The sequence below is a fragment of the Carcharodon carcharias genome, chromosome 2 (assembly GCF_017639515.1).
Source record: "Carcharodon carcharias isolate sCarCar2 chromosome 2, sCarCar2.pri, whole genome shotgun sequence".
In the NCBI taxonomy this organism is placed as follows: domain Eukaryota; kingdom Metazoa; phylum Chordata; class Chondrichthyes; order Lamniformes; family Lamnidae; genus Carcharodon; species Carcharodon carcharias.
Window position 1 is genome coordinate 47,662,971 of NC_054468.1, and position 20,659 is coordinate 47,683,629.

Genomic DNA, 20,659 nt, shown 5'->3' on the forward strand with positions numbered 1-20,659 from the left:
GTATGGCAGTGCACATACACTCTGTGATAAGGCTCCACCTTAAAGGAGCTGAGAGCACACAGAGAACTCTGTGATGCCTGCCCATGACATTCTGGCAGCAATGACGAGCATCATCAAGGTGCAGGCATCAGCAATGTGCCCAAGGAGTGTGAAGCCAGACCATCACTTTGGTCTGAAGGTTGCACAAAGCACATGGAAGAGGCTCTGGACTAAGAAACCTCCCTATATCTTGTGCAAAAACCAAGATTTCACATCTGAGTGACATGAACACTGTTCATCAGAACAAGGTGCCATAGGCAAGGAGACATTCTTGGGAGTTCATTTACAATAGTGAACATTATGTACAAGTGATTAACACCTATGCCCAGGCTTTGCAACTACATCTTCTTAACCTTCCTAACTCTGCCACTACGTCTTGGTGCTCCCCAGACATCCACAGTGGAGTTGGAGGAAATCTGCTGACTGCTACATCCTGTCAGTGATAACACTGGCAATCATCCTCTAGAGGGCTGAGACCTGGAGGGACCAAGCCTGCTTTGGGGTCCTGCAGTCACCCTCCACTGCCTGTGGAGCTGGAGCTGCTGGGGTCACAGGAAGAGCGGATTGGGATCGGCCGGAGTCATCTAGACAGATGGCCTCTGCTGATCCTCCTCCCTCTGGGTGCCCAAGAGCCCCTGACTGACTCCTTGAGGACAAGAGGAAGCTGAAACGAGATCAAATTGCTCTTCTTGCGTACACACTGTTCGACTCCAGCTATGGCGTCAATGATGGAGTTATGCTGTGCAGCAGTGCAGGAATAACATCCTGGGCCAAGGTCTGCATGGCAGCTGCCATCTACCATTGTTGGCCTCTGTGCATTTGCATGCCGGTGCTATCACCTCAGCCTGAAGTTAGACAGATTCCTCTAGCATGCCTTGCAATCTGAGGAGTGCAGTGGATATCCCTTCCTGATGTTCTGGAGTTTGCTGTTGCTGCTCCAGCAACTGAAGTATGACCGAGTCCAGAGGTTCGTCATCTTACTTGGACCCACCAAACTTCTGGCCTCCAGCAGTCCTCCGAGTGCCGGGGACCTGGGAAGTCCCTGTCGCCACCAGCTGTGGATCAGAGGGTGCGATGTGCTCACCAGATTATGATTCGAGGCTATTCTAAAGCTAGGTCCCACCGAGGTTTGTGTCTCGGTACCGATGGAGGGTGTGGGTGAGCGCTGTGACGGGACTTCAGGGAGGGTGCCTTTGGATTTCTCTTCAGAGGTTTCTTCGGAGCTGGATTGCAGGTCCTGGGTAATGGACTCCATTGGCAGTTCCCCAGTTGTGCCTGCAAAAGCAAGGAAAGATAATTAGTGCATGGCAGCAGTCTGTGAAACAGGGGAACTCACTCACAGCATGGTTGTTTGATGGATGTTGCACTGCTGGATCCTCAGTTGGATGAGGACCGCCAACCTCGCTGTCAGCAGAGGAATGGTCCAGATCCTCGCTGGCCAGCTGGATGGCTCTCTTTTCAAAGTCTGTGAGGGCCTTAATTTCAGGCATTGCTCCACCAGTAAGCAACTTCTCCCTCTTGTTGTGTGCCAGCTTATCCTGCATAAGTAGAGATGGAAAAAGTGTAAGCGGTATGCTTGGCATGTGTGGGTGGAGAGTGGTCCCATGGATGGGATGAGGACAATGAGGGTGTGTATGAGAGAGTGAATGGTGATGTCCCTTAAACTGGCAGTGAGTGAGGTCCCTGTGGATGTGTGCGAGTCGAGAGTGATAAGAAAAGTGACTTACTCTAGTGGAATGGCAGAGGATATTCATCCTTTTTCAGCACTGGGTGGCTGTCCTCTTTTGTAGGGCATCGACGCTAAGCACCGCTGCCACTCCCCCCCCAAGCTGGATTGGTGATGTTGCTGCCGATCCTGCGGCCAGAGTGGGGGTAGAGGACATCACGGCAAACCTCCACAGTGTCCAAAAGACTCTCGAGGGACACATCATTAAACTGCGGGGCTACAGTCTTCTTGCCTTTCGCGGCCATTTCTTCCGTGCAACAGTCCTCGGCTGGAAGCACTGAGAGATGTGCATGCGGCTGCAATTTAAATATGGCACCCGGCATGAGGCAGCAGCGAGGTGATGGTGTGGCGGGTGAATGAGAGCCCGCCTGCTGTGGAAATGGCATTTTACCCAGCAATACATAATTAATGTGGCGGGATTTAGATGATACGGCGTGAGAAGTCGCCATTGTGGCAGACGGGTAAAATTTCATTTTTCCTGCCTGCTACTGCACTTAGTGCAAACCTGGGACAATTCCGCCAAAGGTCTTGTTGGACTTTAAAATTGAAGGACTACATTACTACTACTAAACTTAACAAAAATTGGTACTTTAGTTGTGATCACACCGGATGAAGGTGGAAAGGTGCAATGTGGAATCACTCAATGATGCACAAGAAGATCCCCAGCTACATAATCCAATTAAACTAAACAGGTATCTGCAACAGTACAAGTTTATCCATAACTCCTTCTGTTGGTGCATACTATAAACAGAAGGTATTTATTATGTATCGTTTGATTATCTTATTGTAAGTATCACACTTATAAATGACCTTTCTTACTCCTCTGATTAGAATGACAGCAATCACATGTTGCAGTCCTTCTCTTTTCCTCTTTGCCTTTAAGATGCTTCCATGAACACAAGCATTTGGCCACCTAACCAGCTGAGATCTTGTGAGGCTTGGTCAATTTTTGTTTGATAATGCACCTGTTAAGCACTTTGGGACATTTCATTACATTAAGACACGTTGGCCGGGATTTTCCGGCTCCGTCACTGGCAGGACCTGCTGTAGGCGAGGCAGAGCCCCAGCCAGAAGCCCACTGACCTGCTGTGGGCGAGGCGGAGCCCCAGCCAGAAGACCACTGACCTGCTGCAGGCGAGGCGGAGCCCCAGCCAGAAGCCCATTGAGCTGCTGCGGGCGAGGCAGAGCCCCAGCCAGAAGCCCATTGAGCTGCTGCGGGCGAGGCAGAGCCCCAGCCAGAAGCCCACTGACCTGCTGTGGGCGAGGCAGAGCCCCAGCCAGAAACCCACTGACCTGCTGCGGGACTGGAAGTTTGCGGTGGTGGGCGGTGCAGAAAATCCCGCTGAATGTAAGTGCAAGTTATCATTGTTGCTGCAGGGAAGCAATAGTTATTTTATTAATATCATTTTCGAATTAGATGGTTGGCATGGTTTCACTTACCTGCGCTCTCCATTTGCTGCATTTTGTGAAATCTTCAGTAAAGCAAGAGCCACAAACAGGAGATTTTTTTTGATTCATTCATGGGATGCGGGCATTGCTGGCTAAGCCAGCATTTATTGCCCATCCCTAATTGCCCTTGAGAAGGTGGTGGCGAGCTGCCTTCTTGAACCGCTGCAGTCCATGTGGTGTGGGTACACCCATAGCACTGTTAGGAAGGGATTCCAGGATTTTGACCCAGCAATAGTGAATGAACGGCAATATATTTCCAAGTCGGGATGGTGAGTGGCTTGGAGGGGAACTTCCGGGTGATGGTGTTCCTATGTGTCTGCTGCCTTTGTCCTTCGAGGTTGCAATGCTTGTAGGTTTGGAAGGTACTGTCTAAGGAACCTTGGTGAGTTCTTGCAGTGCATCTTTGACATGGACCCTTTCAGTTCAGTTAAAATCCAGTGCCTTGCCTACACTATTAGATCATGGTAAAGCTGCTTAATTACTCACTAGGTTCAGTGTGAGACATCCATTTTCATATTTATTTAGGCAAATACTTTTGTTCTGTTTTTCTCTTCCATTGACAGTTAAGAATTTGAAGTTTGTTTTGAAAAGCTGTTTTTTTTGTCCTGATTCCTTGTGTTGACACTTAGGAATGTGGAATTTATACTTCAGAATGTTCTTTTATTGTTTCCAACTTTTAGGTTGACTCTTCAGGAATTTAGAATGTGTTCTTCAACTGCAACTTGTTTACCAGGATTCAATTTCAGGAGCCTTGGCCTGTAATAATCCATTAATTATTAATCATCAGTAGCACATACAAAATTCTTAGAACAGAGTTTTGGGAAAAGAGGCACCAGGTAAAACTTTTCAGAAATTTAAAAAATATTATAAATAAATTCATTGACTTTCTTGAATGTTTGCTTCTGTTAGAAGAACAGTGCCTTCATTCTTCAGAGTGGAAATGATTTTGTCCTCAACTTGCTTCTTTTGCCTAGCACCTATCACCACAGTTTTCCTTCTGTCCCTAAATGATGGTTCCACAGGCAACAGCACTCATTTTCTAGGATCTTTGCTCCATATGCGGGCCCAAACTGTGAATATCTGTCTGTTCCTTCACTGTGGGGCCATTGCAGCTAAGCTCAATTTGCATTTCATTCAATGTCCACCTACATGCACTTTATCACAGAGGTTACTGGAACAAGATCACTCACCAAATTCTTTTCTTCAGACCAAATGGTGCCAAGGACAATTTTAATGACTTCAATGTTATCCCATCATAATTAATCTTGCTTCCGAATAATACAACTACTGTTCTCCTCACATAGAGGTATTGATCTCAGCCATACAAATAAAAGGGACAAGTGATGGAGAGACAGGTGCTTCTGTTAGTGTTGCAATCCTGTCACAATGAAGCACACGCTCAAGTTGTGAGAGCAGCTGTTACTAACTGGGGAAAGATTATGGCATTATTCTTAAGTATCTATAAGAACTGGTTTCCACCTGTGTGGTTTGGGAAAAGGGCATCTGTGCCTGTGTTTGCTAGGTTATGTGAATAAACTTATATTAAGGAAAGACTGGCTCCAGATTCCTCCTTTGCTCAGTGAAATATAACAGCTTCCTCACAGGGAAGGAAGAAATATTACCAAAGGTGACGATTTTCACCATTCCTGCTGGTGAAATTTAGGCAGGTAGGTGGTTAATGTTGGTTAGGTGACTAACCTGCTGATGTCCTGCTCTTTTAAGTAAGTGCCAAGGACACCTGCCTGAAGCTGGCAGTTCCTTCTGCAAATATGCAGATTTGATGATTTTATTGGACCCCAACTGCAGCTTTAACTGTTGGCTTTATCACCGCTGTATACAGCAAGAAGATGATCAGAGGACAGAAGAGCTAGACCCAAACAAGTAAGGCCTTTTACATTTTTGTTATTTTCCTTATGGGGCCAAGAGGGGCGGGCATGTTTTGTCTTGTGGTTGGGTCTAGGTGTGCTCTTTAGGGTTTGCCTGTTAGCCTAAGAATGCTACCATAAACTATTATTTGTAAAAAAAACATTGTTTGTTTACAGATCTATGTACATCTCAGTACTCAGTACTCTACACAAGGCTGTACCTTTGCTTCCCATCAGATATCAGTCTCTTAGTCAGCTGTCATTACACCATATTTACATCAATAGTTATATCAGTATCAGGTATCTTGATGTTAACCCTTTACTCTACAGCAGAGCAGACATGCTCCTCCAAAGATCTCAGGGAAATCTTTAGCCTCTCCTGTCTTGAGGGTCCCCCTATTTCCAAATGTGAGATTTTCCCAAAAAGTAGTGGCAGTTCCCTCACTCCCAGCTGCTGCAAAAAATTCTGCTCCCATGAACCAGTTACTGTCATTTTGGAAAACAGCTGAATAGGCTGTGCAGATGTGATGCAAAATTGCCTGTGTCTCACACACTGCTGAGTTTAGGGGGCATTGCCACCCAGTCTTCGGCCCATTTCCAGCCCCTGGTTAAAATTGGGATTAAAATCTAATATCATCTCTGGTCTCCAGTTTCTTCTTGTTTTCTGATTTCACAGCACCATCTGGATAATTTTGTGCCCATACATTGGGAATGGTGCATAGCAACAGCATGAAAAAAAGCATTAATAAAGATAAAATGATACAGAAAAACAAATGCAGTTTAATTTTCATTGAATAGATATTATTATAGAGCTGGTATCTTTATGAATTAGTGCAAATGGTCTCATCAGCCTTTATTCACCTATGCGAGTGAGATCATTCATAAAGTGGAGGCTAGATAGCTGTGTGGACAGATTATACCAATAAATTTCAACTTGCCTACAGTGATATAAAACGAGTAGGTTTTACTCCAGTAAGAGTCTAATTATATGGCCAGTTTTCAGTAAAATAATTCACACTATAGCAAGCGAACTGCACACTCATAATGAAAGCACATTTTTTTGAAACAGGTATGTTTCTCTAAGCATGGTAACTGTTATTGTTGACATTTTGAGGAATTAAATTGAATTAAATGATTAGTTCCTTGAAGGGTTAATTCTAACGCATAGGCCAGCTATTTAAATAATAGGTGGCATGGCGACAGATGACCCTTATTTGAACTAAAACGATTCCTCCCACTTTTTAATGAGCCATGCATCAAAATCAACCAACCCTTAGGCGTCTGTTCATTTTACCAAGGTCATTAAGGGCTTCTAAAGAGGTCACACATTTCTGTCCTTCCAGTCCATTATATGTCATGTTCATTTGACAATTCTGTACAAGACAGGTGCTTCAACAGACTAAACAAAGGTATGTCATTGACAGTTTATTTGGTATACTTCTCTTCTATGCACATATAACTCTCTCAACTATTGTTGGACTGTTGGCATGACAATTCCTGACGCTTTTGAGATACTGAAGAGTTTTTATTCTTTGGCACAAAAGCTTGGGGACTGTGACTACTGTAACACAGTTTGCAAGAGCTATATTTTCTATTGTTTTCCAATCTATATCCTGATAATTGAATGACAAGTGAAGCTGCAGAGAAGGGAGTTTGGGATTACTCAGATCCAGCAAATCAAGTGCACAATTTTCATGCAGAATCAGTTCATGATCATTCCTGTGTTTTTTTAATAGTACCATCTGAAAAATTGCAGTGCTCACATTCAAAAATAAAACTTATAAACTGCCATATCAGTATTCTATGCTCCATCATTGCTTCAATTAAACCAGAACAGAAGATTTCTGGAAGTTACTGAAGCAAAATCGGGCCTGGATAATTATATTAATAATATAATTTTCATCATAGCCTCACCAGTGCGTTGGCCAGTGAATCAGGCAGTAATCTGTTGGTGAGATTCAAATGAGGGTTTTTTTATGCTGCAGTGGGTGAGTTTTGAATTGACACCTAAAAGACAAGTGGCCCAGAATGAAAATCAATATACTTGCAAGTCTTTATTCTCCTACGGTACTAACTTGTTATAAATAAAACATTTTGATGGGGAGAATTTTCAGTTGGAGAAAAACTAGTGCTAGCAGATCATCCACCCATTATACACTTCATCCAATTTTCTTCCCATTGAACTCAGTGGACAGGAAAATCATGTGGGGTGTACAACAGCTGATATCATAAGTTGTCCGTCTGTGCCCAAACTGTAAATAACCTAATGTAGCTTTATAGCAGAAAATTTCTTTGGACTTTTTGCTGTGATGCAGCCGTAACTAAGCTAGAAATGCCTTGGAAACCCTGTTCATATCTTTTTGCTATTGTTGTGAATTGAATTCTGTAATCTATATATTCAGGATGACTTCTTTTTATCCTTTAGCAGTTTCCATTTTTTGGGTGCCTTTGTTCCTTGTATGTTGTAGCTATTTCTACAATTAGGGTTAGAGTTAGTATTAGGTTTACATGGTTACAGAGTCACGTGACGGAGCTCATTATAAACAGTTTTATATTCTTTATTTTCATTGTTCAAAATCTTCATCTCCCTGAGGCAGCTCTGAGCCTCAGGGAGCTTTTCCTGCAGGCACCTGTGTGCGAGCTTGCCCTCCTTCGCACGCAACCACCCCCCACACCCCCCCCCCCCCCCCCCCCCCCCCACCCACCCCCCAACACACACACACAGGGAGCGCTGAGTGCTGCAACATGTGTTTCATGCTGGGCAGGTCTTAATTGGCCTGCCAGCGTGAAATTGCGGCCAGGGCTCGATTGCGGGCAGCAGTTGGCTTCCTGACTGCTCCTACTCAGCCCCGTCGAAGGCAAAATTCTGCCCTCAGGATTTTGACCCAGTGACAGTGAAGCAACAGCAATATAGCTCCAAGTCAGGATGGTGTGTGGCTTGGAGGGGAACTGCCAGGTGCTGGTGTTCCCATGCATCTGCTGCCTTTGTCCATCAAAAGGTTGCGGGTGTGGAAAGTGGTGGTTGAGGTGCCTTAATGAGTTGCTGCAGTGCATTTTGTCGATGATACACACTGATGCTATTGTGCATTGGTGGTGGAGGGAGTGGAAGTTTAAGGTGGTGGATGGGGTGCCAATCAAGCAGGCTGCTTTGTCCTGGATGGTATCCAGCTTCTTGAGTGTTGTTGGAGCTGCAATCATCCAGGCAAGTGGAGGGTATTCCATCATACTCCTGACTTGTGCCTTGTAGATAGTGGACAGGCTTTGGAGAGTCAGGTGGTGAGTTACTCTCGTCTTATAGCCACAGTATTTATATGGCTGCTTCAGTTAGTTTCTGGCCAATGGTAACCCAAAGGATGTTGATAGCGAGGGATTCAGCGATGGTAATGCCATTGAATGTCATGGGGAGATGGTTGGATTCTCTCTTGTTGAAGATGACTATTGCCTGGCACTTGTGTGGCACAAATGTCACTTGCCACTTATCAGCCCAAGCCTGGATATTGTCCAGGTCTTGCTGCATTTGGACATGAGCTGCTTCAATATCTGAGGACTCATGAATGGTGCTGAACATTTTGCAATCATCAGCAAACCTCCCCACTTCTGACCTTATAATGGAAGGAAGGACTTTGATGAAGCAGCTAAAGATGGTTGGGCCGAGGACACCCCCCTGAGGAACTCCTGCAGTGATATCCTGGAGTTGAAATGATTGACCTTCAACAACCACAACCTTAGTTTGTGCTAGGTTATGACTCCAACTAGTGGGGAGATTTCCCCCTGATTCCCATTGACTCCAGTTTTGCTAGGACTCCTTGATGCCTCACTGGGTCAAATGCTGCCTTGCTGTCAAGGGCAGTCACTCTCATCTCACCTCTGGATTGAGCTCTTTTTTCCATGATTGGACCAAGGCTGTAATGAGGCCAGGAGCTGAGTGACCCTGGTGGAACCAAAACTGAGTCTCAGATGGTAGAGAGTAGACTGATGGATCAGTAATAGGATGGATTTGTTTTGCTTTTTGCAGACAGGACATACCTGGGCAATTTTCCACATAGCCGGGTACATGCCAGCATTGTAGCCGTACTGGAACAGCAAGTTCTGGAGCACAGATCTTCAGTACTATTGCTGGAATGTTGTCAGGGCCCATAGCCTTTGTAGTATTCAGTGCCTTCAGCCATTTCTTGATATCACATGGAGTGAATTTAACTGGCTGAAAACTGGCACCTGTGATGCTTAGGACCTCATGAGAAGGTAGGGATGGATCATCCATTTAGCACATTTAGCTGAAGATGGTTGTAAGTGCTTCAGCCTGATGTTTTGCACTGATGTGCTGGGCTCCTCCATCATTGAGGATGGGGATATTTGTGGAGCCTCCTCCTCCAGTGAGTTGTTTAATTATCCACCACCATTCATGACTGGATGTGGCAGAACCACGGAGCTTAGATCTGATCAATTGGTTGTGGGATCACTTAGCTCTTGTCTATCACATGTTGTTTTTAGTCTGGTAAGCAAGTAGTCCTGTGTTGTAGCTTAACCAGGTTGATAGCTCATTTTTAAACAGTCGCTTGGTAGTGCAGAACTTGAGTATTGCTGAAAAAAGAAACATGTCCAAGGTTTTTATCTTGCACTCATCAGGACACTCACAAGAATACCAATACAAGGGCGAAAACATCAACTTATGCTGTATGTGAAGAGAGTGCAGATTTAGTTGGCAAGTGGTGTTACCATGGAGAATGCACTACTGATGGTGATTGACAGTTAACTGCCATACATTGTTTGAAATTTAAACCAGACAGTTTGACCCTGATTGGTCAAGGCATTGCCCTGAGGGATGAGTCAGCAAAAGGCTGTCACTTATTTTGTTTAGCTGAAGCAGGTACAATGCATGTACATATATATATATATATATAAAAACAAAAAAACTGCGGATGCTGGAAATCCAAAACAAAAACAAAAACAGAATTACCTGGAAAAACTCAGCAGGTCTGGCAGCATCGGCGGAGAAGAAAAAAGTTGACGTTTCGAGTCCTCATGACCCTTCGACAGAACTTGAGTGGACAATGCATGTACATGTTCTTTCTGTCTGCAAAGAACAAGGCCCCTGTATTAAGATATGTACCTTTCAGTGCACACAAACGCGCCACATTGCAAGCCCAACTGACAATCTTTAATTGGTTGTCAGCGTAATTCTTAGCACATTGAGGTTATTTAGCAAATGTTGTCACATGAGCAGGGACGTGTTAGAAATTAGTTTGAAAAATTTTAATCTCTGAACAAAAGCTCAACCTGTCCATGGATGAGATCGCAAAAAATCCAAAGGCTGCTTGGCCTTTTCACCTGCCTGCCAAAAATTAGTTCCTTAAGGGCCTTAATAGGGCTGTTAATTGTTGGTGCGTGTGCCCGCCGACCGAAATATCGTGTGAATGCACAATGACGTTGGGATGCTCACCGACGTCATTGCGCGTCATTTTATGCTCATTCAGGTCGGGCATGCACCCACCCAACGAGTGGAAAATTCTGCCCTGGAACCCCCTCTCAAACAGCACTGGATGTACCTTTTCTATTCGTTCATGGGATGTGGACGTCACTGGCTAGGCCAGCATTTATTGCCCATCCCTAATTGCCCTCATTCAGAAGGCATTTAAGAGTCAACCACATTGCTGTGGGTCTGAAGTCGCATGTAGGCGAGACCAAGTAAGCATGGCAGATTTTGTTCCCTAAAGGACATTAGTGAACCGGGGGGGGTTTTATGCCAATTGGCAATGGTTTCCTGGTCATCATCGACTTTAACTCCACAAAGCCACATAGACTGCAGCGGTTCGAGGTTTTGGATCACCTTCTCTAGGGCAATTAGGGGTGGGTCATAAAAAAGCTGGCCTAGCCAATGATGCCGAAAGTATAAAGTAAATTTCAGATATCATGTGATTTGATGGCACACGGTCAGACAAAAATTGGATAGATGTCACGTGATCAAACCTCCAGGAATACTTCAAACCAGAGTTAGCAATCTGACAGCAACCGATAATTATACAATGTCTTTAACATAATAAAACATTCCAGGAGCAGTATAAAGCAAAATTAGTCACCTGGTCATATTATATTATATTTGGCCTCTTGGCCAAAGAGGTAGCCTTTAAGAAGCATGTTTAAGGAGAAATAGGTTTAAGGAGAGAATGTCAAAGTTCAGAACCCAGGCAGCTGAAGGCACAGTCACCAATACTGGAGCAATTAAAATCAGGGATACTCAGGGCTGGAATTAGTTCAATGCAGATATTTTGGAAGTTTGAGAGATAAGATTAGAGATGGAGAGGGGGAAGGCATGGAAAGATTTGAAATAATGGGTGAGAATTTTAAATTTGAGGTGTTGCTTGACCAGGAGCCAATGCAGATCAGCGAAGGTGGTATTAGGTGAATAGGGCAAATTCTGAGTAAGGACCACGGCAGCACAGTTTTGCATAGCCTCAAGTTTTCAGAGTTTGCAAATTTTACGAATGAATGGAAGTGTCAAGGGCAGACAATTGTTTAGTGGGCTGATGGACATTTTAAAAGCATCCAATACACATCAATAAAATTTATATTGTGCATTGTATAACTGAAAGCACAGCACAGAAATCATATGGATACAACCCTCACATCTACAGCTACTGGAATGCCTTGTCATAGTGTAACTATTCCTTCTACAGGAGAAACACTTATGACAGTAGGTTAATGTAGTGGTTATCAAATATCTCTTTAGAATATTCTCAGCAAATATTTAGGACCCCTTGCAAATATTGGCATATACCTCTTTACTTCCTGTGCTAACTTCTGAAAGGCAGGGCCAGCTGGAAACCAAAGGAAAACAATGTTAACATTGCAAAGAACATTTTTGTTTGCATTCAACATCAGTAATAACATAAGTTAACATGGAAAAATACAAATAGAGAAAGAAACCTGATAACATATAGGAAGGAATCTTTTTTCTCACTGAATCCACTACAATATGATTGCCTGTTTCAAAACCTGTAGGTTAAAGTAATGACAGTTTGTCTTGTGGATGAAACACTGAGCAACACCACAATAAGAACAAATATACAAAATGGGCACCAAGTCATTGTATTTATTATAACTAAATAGCAGGTATTAGTTTGAGGTCTTTGATGTAGTAAATGAACTCTCAAGTATCTCCACAGAGATGTGTGCTAAATCTAGTCTTTTTACAAAAAGACTTCCTGTAGCTCTGAACTCGCTGCAACTATTTCCAAATTTACTTTGGTAACTACCTATTAGGCATTGGCCATATTCTTGGAAAACTAACACCAAGCAGGGTTATTTTTGGATTTCATGCAGAAATTCTTGACTCTGGAGGGCCTAGTCTTAATTAATATGTTGATAACTGGAAGATGCCACAATTTACTTCAAAAGTCTCTAAAATGTTCAGTATCTGGTTCAAGCTACTTTAAAGTCAAATGACAGAACAGGACCACCCTAAGCATCAAAGTACTTAAGATCCTGTAGCCACAAAGCATTAGGCTGTTTACTTTGGCTATAGACACTCCAGTAAAGTTTTGACTCTATGTTGACTGTTGCAAGTAAGCTCTGTCACTGCAAAGAGCTGACATAATAAAGATAGAAAGGCAGACTTACATTTATGGCTTTCAAGGCCTCAGGGTGCCCCAAAGCACTTTGCAGCCAATGAAATACTTTGGAAGAGGAGTTACTGTAATGAGACAATGTGGCAGCCAATTTGTGCATATCAAGGTTCCACAAACAGCAATGTGATTATGATCAGATAATCTTACAGGGTTTGAACTTATGCCCCAGAGGCCTGGGCTCTAGATTATTAGTCCAGTGACATTGCCACTGCACCACCATCTCCCCTTACAATAATTGGAAAAGGTAGAAACTGGATAATGATGCTTCAGTGAAAAATTTGTGCAAGGTGTATGGCATGGGTGTCTCAACAATTTAAGATATCAAGAAGCAGTGTGAAAAAATGGAAGAAACAGTATTTGGATAAGGTATCACTGGCCTCGATTAGAGGATCACGCCTACTCAGTGTCACGAGTTTCTGCCACGGGCTTTCATGTGATTGAACAGCCAATTCTTGACCCACAGATCTTTGAGCATATGGAGCAGGATGTCCAATGAGGTAGTGTGATCTTGAGTGCAGGATTTGCTTCCTTTTGTGTCCCCTTCTCCGCTGTTGCTCTGCCTTATCATTAAGATGTTGTGGTGTTGTGACTCAAAGCCTGAACATTTTACCAACTGGCCACAATGGTGGCTTCTCATGCTGTATCGCTTCATCACGCCAGGTGATGTATTTAAAGCGCAGCCACGTGAACACCTCTCAGTGCTTCCAGCCCCTGATTGCTGCAGGGAAGACATGGCCCTGAAAAACAAGAAGGCTCTGGCCCTCAGGTTCAATGAAGCGTCCCTCATGCACCTTTTGGACGCAGTGCATGCCCACTGTCATGCCCTCTACCCCCGCTCTAGCCGCGGGATGGGCAGCAACATCACTAATCCAGCTAGGAAGGAAGTGGCAATGGTGGTCAATGCCAATACCCTGCAAAAGAGGACAGCCACCCAGTGCACAAGAAGATGAATGGTCTCCTCCATTCTGCCAGGGTAAGTCACTCTTCTCACCACTCTCAACTTGCATGACCTCAAATCCAACACACATCCACAGGGCCATCACTCACTGCCAGTTCAAGGGACATCACCATTCACTCTCTCATACACACCTTCATTGTCCGCACCCCATTATGGGACCATTCACCACCCCCACAGGCCAGGCATACTTACCATCTGGCCTGGCAGGCATCCTGCTTAAATTCTATCCATCTCTATTCCTGCAGGACAAGCTGGCACACAACAACAGGGAGAGGTTGCAGACTGGTGGAGGAATGGCTGAAATCAAGGTCCTCACAGACTTTGAAAATAGAGCCATCCAGCTGGCCAGCGAGGATGTGAACTGTTCCTGTACTGACAGTGAGGTCAGCGGTGCCCAACCAAGTGAGGATCCAGCAGTGCAACACCATCAGACCATCAGACAACCATGCCGTGAGTGATGTGTCCTGTTTCACAGACCACTGCCATGCATTAATTATATCCCCTTGCTTCTGCAGGCACATCTGGGAAACTGCCAATGGAGTATATGACCAGGGCCTCCAATCAAGCCCCGAGGGAAGCTAAGAAAAGGAATCCACTGAAACCCTCCCTGAAGACCAGTCACAGCCTCACCCACACCCTCCACCAGCGCAGAGACACATACCTTGGTGGGACCCAACTTTAAAGTCACCTCGGATCACAATCTGGTGAGCACGTTGCACTTTCTAATTCACAGCAGGTGGCGGTGAGGACTTCCCAGTCTTCAGCACTCGGGAGGACTGCTGGAGGCCAGAACGTTGCTGAGTCCAAGTCAGATGACAAACCTCAGGACTCAGTCGTGTCAGAGTTGCTGGAACTGCAAAGGCAAGCTAGAGAACATCAGAAAGGGATGTCCATTGCACTCCTCAGATTGCAAGGCACGATAGAGGAGTGCATCCATCTTCAGGCTGAAGTGATAGCACCAGCATGCCAAAGCACCGATGTCAACACTGGTAGAATGGCTAGCTCCTCTCCCCTTTGCAGCACCAGTTGTAAAGTGCACAGTGGATGATGACGATGCATGACATTCCCTGTGGACTATATTGCAGGGCTTCACCAAACCAGTCCAAGCACTGCAACCTCATTTTCAGCATCCCGATGGTCTGCTCTACCAAGTTGCAAGTTGCAGCATGAACCTCCTTATATCGTTGCTCTGCTGGAGTCTGAGGCCACCGCATGGGTGTCATCAGCCATGTTCACTGTGGATACCCTTGTCCCCTAGGACCCAACCCTGCAGCCCCTGTGGATCCTGGAAGGTGTCAGGGATCCGTGACTGACTGAGGACGTAGGCATCATGGATGCTCACTAGAAACCATGCACAGACCTGCTGGGTGCATTTGTGGTAGTCGCATAGCAGCTGCACATTCAGCCTTGTGGCTGATGTAGTTGACCTCTTATTGCGACAAAGACCTGAGCGCCATATGAGTGCAGTCAATCACACCCTGTACCTGTGGGAAACCTGAGATCTGGGCAAATCCAATTGTTCTTGCATCTTGGCGTTCTTGGTCCCAGGTGACATGCACAAAATTGTGTGCCTTCACAAAGATGGCATCCGTCACCTCATGGATGCATTTGTGGATGGAAGCTTGTGATATCCCACAGGGATCATGTGTGATGCCCTGAAAGTAGCCACTGGCATAAAAAATGAGAGCTGCAGTCACTTACACAGCCACTGGCAATGGGTACCCTCCATGCCCCCATGGCACCAAATCCTGCAGTAGCTGGCAGATGTGACTGACCAGTTCCGCAGACATGCGCAATCTTCAATGACACTGGTTCTCAGTCATTTGTAGGAATGAAAGGTGGTGTCAAAGGCCCTGGATCTAGCTCGGTGCCGACCAACGACAGCTTGCTGTGGCTCTTCAGCAGCATGTGTGAGAGCCCCAGCTGCCCCTTGTTCCTGAGGGTCCTCTCTCTGTGCAGCCAGGTGCCTCCGTCGCTCTCTTCTCTGTCATTTCCACTCTCTGCAGGCCATGATGCATACAGCTAGTTCACCAGTCTCCATGCTCCTGATGTTCTCCTCCTGTAGGATGAAGGAGAGACGCATGGGTTAGCATTAGTGTACTAGGAACCTCTCTTGCTTAAGTCTAAAGGCCCCTTAACACATCCAGGAGAGTGCTGGCCACCACTTGGATGACCATAGTTTAGTGCATTGCCTGGCTTCCCGAAACCCCAACCACCTCGCCCCACTCAATCTGATCGATTGACGTCAGCCTAGCTCATTGGACTGCATGCTGTGCTTTCAGCTCAGGCGCAGGCATTCTCCTAACCTGCACTGCAAAGCTACACTGTTGGCTTGAACTATGGGGGATACTGGTCTAAACTGGGATGATGATATTGCAAGGGGCTGTGCGCGCCTCCACCAGTGACTGCTCCACAGCCAGCTTTAGTAAGGAGATTATACAACGTGCCCAGTCATCCAACTGTTCTGCAGTCCATTAAAATGGTTACTAGTTTGCACACTGTGCTCAAGGGGTGAAAAGCTCCGGAGCACTTGGTGGCATGTGTTTGCCTCTGTGGTACTTGAGTGGATAGATAAGCTAGAGGCCCAACTCCAAGCATATCAATGTACCTGTTTCTGAACTGTCTCAGCTGCAGAGGAATGGTCACTTTATACAAGTTTTTCCAAAAGCATGGCCACTTCCCTCCCCCTGCACCACTCCCTGCCCAAAACCACCTTGCATGTGCTTGTGCACTACCTTCAGTCACAGGGCAGCCATTGTCCTCACACCTCCAATGCACTGAAGTCCAACAGGTGATCCGGGCTAGCGCTGCACAATGTTATTGTGTACTCATGTCTGGCTTCCCCTCAGGTGCTGCCCACCAAGTGCATGCCTTATATATGCTGTTGTGAAACCACAGATGGACAATCCAGCAGGGGGATTTGGGGGGCGGGGGCGGGGGTGGTTGGGGGGGGGGTGGGGGGGCATGATTCTGGTAGGCTAGTTTTATAATGATATGCAGGTGAATTACAATAAAGTTCCTGACGTCTGATGGCAGGCTGCGTTTCCCGCCATCGGGCCGAGTGGACGATTGCAAACTGGTTTCATGACGTAGTGAAACTGACCTTTGGCCTTCTTGCCATAACGCCCACTCACCCCGCCAAGCACGCTTGATGCCAAAGGGCAAGGACGATTCCGCCCCAAGACTCCATGCATTCATCTTATGGATTTTGGGAGGAAAAAAAATCTCATCTCTCTTTCCTTCCCACCCCCCACCCCCCACACCCCTCTGTCCGACTTCAGGAATGTGACAATTGTAACTATCTTCAAGAAGGGAGATAAATCATGCTGTGGAAACCACCAAGATATTCCTGTCTTGTCCATAAGGTAAATCCTGATTTGGGGAAGTAAAATGATTTTCATTACTGCTTTATAATGTTTCATCACTGTTTTATGTTTCAGGTAAATATAAATCTATGGTGGTTTTCAATTTATACACTGAGACATTCTGAAGTCATTCTGTAATCCAGGAAATTGTGAAATCCAGAAATAGCTTGGTTGTATCAAGCATTCTGGACTTCAGAGGTTATAGTTTCTTGTGCTACATGTTTCAAAATTCACACTTGATCAACGCCCAATGACTGTCTTTGTCTTTTTCGCTGTTTTTTTAAAAGTTGATTTTGTTTGATTCAGATCCAGAGTCAAGTCTAGCTATATCTGTTTATATCTGTAGGCTTTGCGAAATCAATCATCCTTTATGAATTCTGCAGCACGGATGTGATTCTATTGATAGCTTTGCTTTATTGTTAATCACATAAACTCATAAGGAAGGATTATTCCATTGAGAGAAACAGATTAGTTGTTAAATTATCATAAAGGCAAAAGCTGTTCACATTAAAAGAACATGTGTAGTTCTGCATTGATCACAATGAAAAAATCACTGATTTCATTTTCTTTAGGCTTTCAGTAGGCATGGAGGAACCATTTTTCCACTGGAGACATCTTGTTTGACACTTGTATTTTACACAGGAAGGAAGCTTCCTGTCGATAATTTGACAGGCTCATTGACAACTAGTCTCTACTCAAATGACTCTTTAGCCATGCCTTCTCTTTAATTGTTGCTGTATTTCTATTTAAAGGATGAACTTGCCTGTGGATATCAATGATCAAGTACTGTGCTCCAGTTACGAGAAACTGCTGTTTGGAGCGCAGGCAGCTTTATTGCCTGCTTGTGCTGCCGCATATTGTGTAAAACAATGCTGTCAAAGGTGGCTGCAGGCAAGGAAGAGTGTGAAAGTAACAACCTGTAAATGGATTACAGAAATGATGGGGCACTGACTGGAAAAGTGACGCTGCAGCAGAGCCAGAACCATTTTCAAAGTCTCCAACATAAACAGTCTCTTGTAGAAACATTAAATGGTGAGGTCAAGGGTTCAAGTAATGGTTTTACACTAGTATAGCAGCAAAATAAATCAACACCAAATCTGAGCTGGACCAGCCCTTCCCTTTAAAATACATGGTATCATGTCACCCATAGGTAATGTCCAACCAATTTTCTTAGAGTTTTTTTCACATGGTCCCAAACTTAATTAACAAATGCAATCCTCTAATTATTTGATTAACTGGTTAACATTCACCATCTGAAGCAAAACATCAATGAGACTTCCTCCTTGTTTTATGATGTATCACATCATTAACTGTTTGCATTTCCAGATGAGAAAGATCTCCACTGATAAAACAGTAGGAGTCCATCTCAAGTATTGTTAGTTTTATACTGCTGAATAGATTCTCTTTAATTTCTGTTCATGCAATTTAACAATGTTGGGATATGTGGCAGCAGTGTGGTGTATCATACATAGTGGTCTCAGTTTCTGCTTCTTCTTTTGCTTGTTAGCAACATTCTATCTTTTTCCCAATCACCTGTCTGATCTTTCTCCCCCCGCCCCCGCAACCCCACCATTTCCTCAGTCTTGCTAGCACACTTGTATCACACGGATGAATTTTTCGTTTGATGTGCAAGTGCACGTCCAACCCGCTCGAGCGTGAAATAGCACGTGATGACGGCAGGCGAGTGTCCCGATGTCATCGCGCACTTGCATGATATTTCTGTTGGCGGGCACGCACAAGAGTCGGAAGTGCGCCCGACAATTAAGAGGCCTGTTAAGGGCATTTAAAGTTGTAATTAACAGAGATTTTACATTGCCCATCCAGCATTACGGTTGGCAGGCGGGTGAATTGGCCAGGCGGCCTTTGCATTTTTCAGGAAACCTCATCCAAGGGCGGGATGAGGTTTCCGTTATTAAACTAAAAAGTTAAAAATGTATGGATAGAATTTTTATCTTATATATGTTCAGACGACCGATTCTGATGCGTGAGTGTTTTTTTCTGGATTTTAAAATCTGTTTTTATGGCATTTAAATTCTTCAGCTCCCTGAGGCAGCTCTCTGCCTTCAGGGGGCTTTCATTCCACGCGCCCCTACGCCCACCCTGACTTCAGCACTTGCCCCCTTTCCTGCCCCCACCCCGACAGCGCTGAGTCTTTCAGTGCGTGTTTCACGCTAGCTGGCCATTAATTGGCCAACCAGCATGAAGTCGCGGTCAGGGTCCGATTGCGGTTAGTGGCCTGTTCCTCGGCCGCTCCAGGCGCCGATCATGCATGCCCATCGAACTAAAAATTCTGCCCATAATTCTTTGTCATATTCATTCCATTTGGACTTACTTCCAATCTTTCTCACTCTCACTCTCCATCCCCTTTGTACCTTAATATCTCCCAAATTACTTCAGTCTTTCATGCCTGCAATTTCTCATAGGGGCTCATTGGTTCGATAGTATATAATGGGTGAATGGATTTGGAAGTGCCTTGGCCTTGCGTTTCCTCATAATTTTCTTTTATTCTAGAAGGCAGAAGACAAATTACTTTGAAAGAAGCTACTTAAATCTCTCCAAAACATGCTATATATCAGAATTTGCTCCCCATGTTAATTAGTAATAAATAAAGTGGATTAATTGGCATTCCCTGAGTTGGAGAGTAAGCTGCTTTGTAATAACTATGGGGGGTGGGATATAACATAATGCAGCTATCCATGTGACCTGTACAGGAATGCAGCTACAGAGGGAGGCCTTTCAGCCCATCCAGTCTGTTCCTTTAATAACCATGGGCTTGATTATAGCCAAGTCAGGATGCCTTGGGAGCCCTTTAAAAATGGCAGGTGGGGACCAATTCTGGGATTCCTGACCCCATTCGTGGAGTTCCCAATTTTCAGGAATGCCTTTCAACACTTGCGAACTGGTTCAGGGTGCAATTCCACATACTGCACTCCCAACCTGGCTGGCTCCATTTGTGGGAAAATGCATGTCCTAGACCTCTGCAGTTTTCATGAAGCTGAGCGAGTTTTTCAAAGCACCGTGGCTCACAGCATTTCAGAGGTGTCGTGAACCATAGTCTGCATGGGGGAACCTTTTGAAAAGTAAATTCAAAGCTCCTCCTCATGCTCCCCATGACAAGATATGCCCCACCCCCTATGGCATCTCATGGCCTACATACAAAGTATGCCCACCCCCAATAGTCACTCATGGCCCCCAGGCCAAGGCATGCCCCACCCACCCTCATGCCCACCTATGGCACTTCCAAGCCCATTCACCCATTATATACTTTCGAACCAATGAACCCTATAGTGATAATAGAAAGTATTTAAAAAATGAAAAACACAGTCATTCATACCTTTTCAATTTCTAAAAAAACACCTCATTTTTACTTCAGCCCCATAAAAGTGTCAGTCATCCAGATCCTTTATGGCATCAATAGCTGAGACTGCCAGCAATTTATCTTGGGTAAAAAAGCATTGTGAACTTGACAGCATAGATCAGAGAGCCAGAGCTGTCAATCAAGCAATGTTTTCCCTGGGCATAGATGTTTCAACGGGCTAATGGATTTCTGAGTTCTCAGCCAAGCCTCATTTTTTATTCTTAGCTATTGGAGTCTATAGGGGCTGCTTGGCAGGCATATCTTGGCATGAGGT